The sequence below is a fragment of the Arachis ipaensis genome, chromosome B03, assembly GCF_000816755.2.
Source record: "Arachis ipaensis cultivar K30076 chromosome B03, Araip1.1, whole genome shotgun sequence".
NCBI lineage: Eukaryota > Viridiplantae > Streptophyta > Magnoliopsida > Fabales > Fabaceae > Arachis > Arachis ipaensis.
Genome location: NC_029787.2, coordinates 45,124,198 through 45,127,171, shown reverse-complemented (window position 1 = coordinate 45,127,171; position 2,974 = coordinate 45,124,198).

Genomic DNA, 2,974 nt, shown 5'->3' with positions numbered 1-2,974 from the left:
TAATATTCTAATGGTTAAATTATTCTATTAGTTTCTATAAATTTTTTAAATTTATGATTAAATTTTTATATTTTAAAAATTTATAATAAAGTTTTTACGTTAATTTTAAATTTATAATTAGATTCTTATTAACCATGAATATTACAAAAATATTTTAAAATGTGTTTTTACCATTACAAGAACTTTGGCATATTAGATAGCTCAAGCTTATAGATTTCATGAAGATTTCCATACTAGTAAGAATAGAGAGTAATAATGTACAATAGTAGTGTGCAAAACTACATTGCTGTCTTTTTTGATTAGTTATTAGTGTCTTTCTTGATAAGTCTTAAGCTTCAATAGTCACTAACCGTGTATATATAGAACAAACTTGGCTTAGTAAAGGTGTATAATTCTGAAATGAAATGATGCTTGATTACTCTCATTACAAGTCTTTGTCTCTGTTTTAATTTTTTCTTTATGTTTAAACCTATCACTACTCTTTCTCATAGAGCTGAGCTTACTGTTCTTTCTTACCTTCTCTGAATCTTTTATGGTATCGAGAGCCTATTACTTAGTTTCAGCTCCACAATGAAAATCATGCATCCTTTCTGATTCAACAAAGAAGACCTTTTCTCCAATTGCTGAAAAACTAAATGAAGATAACTACTCTACATGGAGGTACCTTGCAATTCTCACTATTGAGATTCTTGGTCTTGAAAGTCATCTTGACCCCTCCAAGAATCCTGAGCAGCTTACAACTTATGCTACCAAGAAAACGGTTACAGAATCCGAAGAATACAAAACCTGGCGTCAGAGAGATAGAACCCTCACAACATGGCTCGTTGCTTCCATGACTAATTGCTTCAAGAACAAAGTGATTCACCTCTCAAGATTTTCTTAAGTATGCACAAAGATTGATGATTACTTTCAGGCAGCCTCCTCTTCTCGTGTAAGAAAATAGCTCCCGCTATTGATGAATTGTCCAAAATTAAAAGAATTGTTGACTCTCTATTTGCGGTGGGATATGAAGTTCCAGAAGATGATCATCTTCAGGATATTATTGAGGGTCTTTCTGAAGAATATACAGTGTATATTTCTTCCCATGAAAAAATGCTTGAACGCTTCAAGAAACCAACCTTTGGCCTGCCTGTATCCCATTATGTGCAGAATCCTTCTCAGAATTTTGATCCCAACAAAGGTAATGCTTTTAGAAGAGGACGTGGAGGTAGAAATAGTAGAGGAGAAGGCAGATTTGGATACAATAACAATAACACAAGAATGCAGTGTCAATTGTGTGGAAGGATGGGTCATGTGGTATAGGACTGCTATCATAGGTTTGACCAGTCTTTCAACCCTAATTCTGGAAACTCTACCTCATCTTCTCAGCCTCCCTACCTTAATGCTCAACCTCCACTACACCCTTCAAGTTTCCATCAATCAACTGCATATCTCACAAGCTCTTCCTCCTCCATAAGTGATGCTGCCTGGCTTGCAGATTCTGGTGCGAGCCATCACTTGATCCCAAATCCATCCAATTTGCTAACTTCCACTACGAGCAATGGTGTGGAATTTTTCAATCCAAAAACTAACCGGCAAGTGCACTGGGTCGTATCAAGTAATACCTCAGGTGAGTGAGGGTCGATCCCACGAGAATTGATGGACTGAGCAACAATGGTCGAATGAATCACTTAGTTGGACAAGCAAAAAGTTGTGTTTTGAGGATTGTAAAACGCATTAAATAGTAAATTCAGAGAATTTGAGAGAAAACAATAAAAGTGGTGTGAAATATATGAGAGAAAATAGTTAAGGCTTCGGAGTTGTTTATTCATCCAGATTAAGTTTACTTACTAACTATTTTAATCATGCAAGATTTATTTCATGGCAAACTGTAATTGACTAAACCCTAATGTCTTAGTGATTTAGCCTCCTCTAACCCAAATCAATCGCCAATGTCTTGGTCACTTAATGTAGGCTAGAAGGTTAAGATCAATTCTAGTTTATGGCCACAAAAACTCTAATTACCCAAAGCTAAGAGGATTATATGTGACGTATCCCGATTAGTTCAAGTAATTAGCAATTTAGGAGGAATTTGCTTTCAAGAGGTTGTTCAAGCGAGATAACTCTTTCAAGAATCACAAGAACACATATAGAATAAGGGTTATTGATGAACGGATTTTAGCTAGTAAAGAATTCACAATAAATTCCCGTTGCAAGTATAGTTTCTAAACCAACAAAGAATCCTTTCATACAAAAATTTGGTTGTCACTAAAACAAACCCAATAAAATTAAACCGAAGTATTTAAACCTCGGGTCGTTGATAAACCCCACTTGTAGGGTTTATCTTGTATTGATTTTTGGGGATTTTATCAACTTTTACCCACATTTATTCAATGAAATAGCATGGTTTTATAACTTCTCCCTTAATTGTGCTTAAGAGTGAAAACATGCTTTTTAGGACTTAAAATAGCTAAATTTAATTCACCTTGATTCTATTAGATGCCTTGATATGTTTGTTAAGTGATTTCAGATTTAGGAGGCAAAGATTGGATTAAGGGAATGAAGAAAAAGCATGTAAAGTTTGAGAACTCATGAAGAAATGATGGAACCAAAAAGCTGTCAAGCCTGACCTCTTCGCACTTAATTGACCATAACTTGAGCTACAGAGATCCAAATGATGCGGTTCCAGTTGGGTTGGAAAGCTAATATCTGGGGCTTCGAAAAGATATAAGATTTGCTATAGTTGCATCGCACATAGGGGCGCGCACGCGCACGGTACGCGGACTTAGGGGTTTGTACTTGTGACAAACAAATTTTTGCATGAAAGGATTATTGTTGGTTTAGAGACTATACTTTAACGAGATTTCATTTGTGAAATTCTAAACCGTCAAAAATCCGTTCATCAAAATGGCGCCGTTGCCGGGGACTTGTAATGGTGTTATGTTATTGGTTATTGTACATATGTGAATAGTGTAAATAGTTTGTCTTTTGCTTG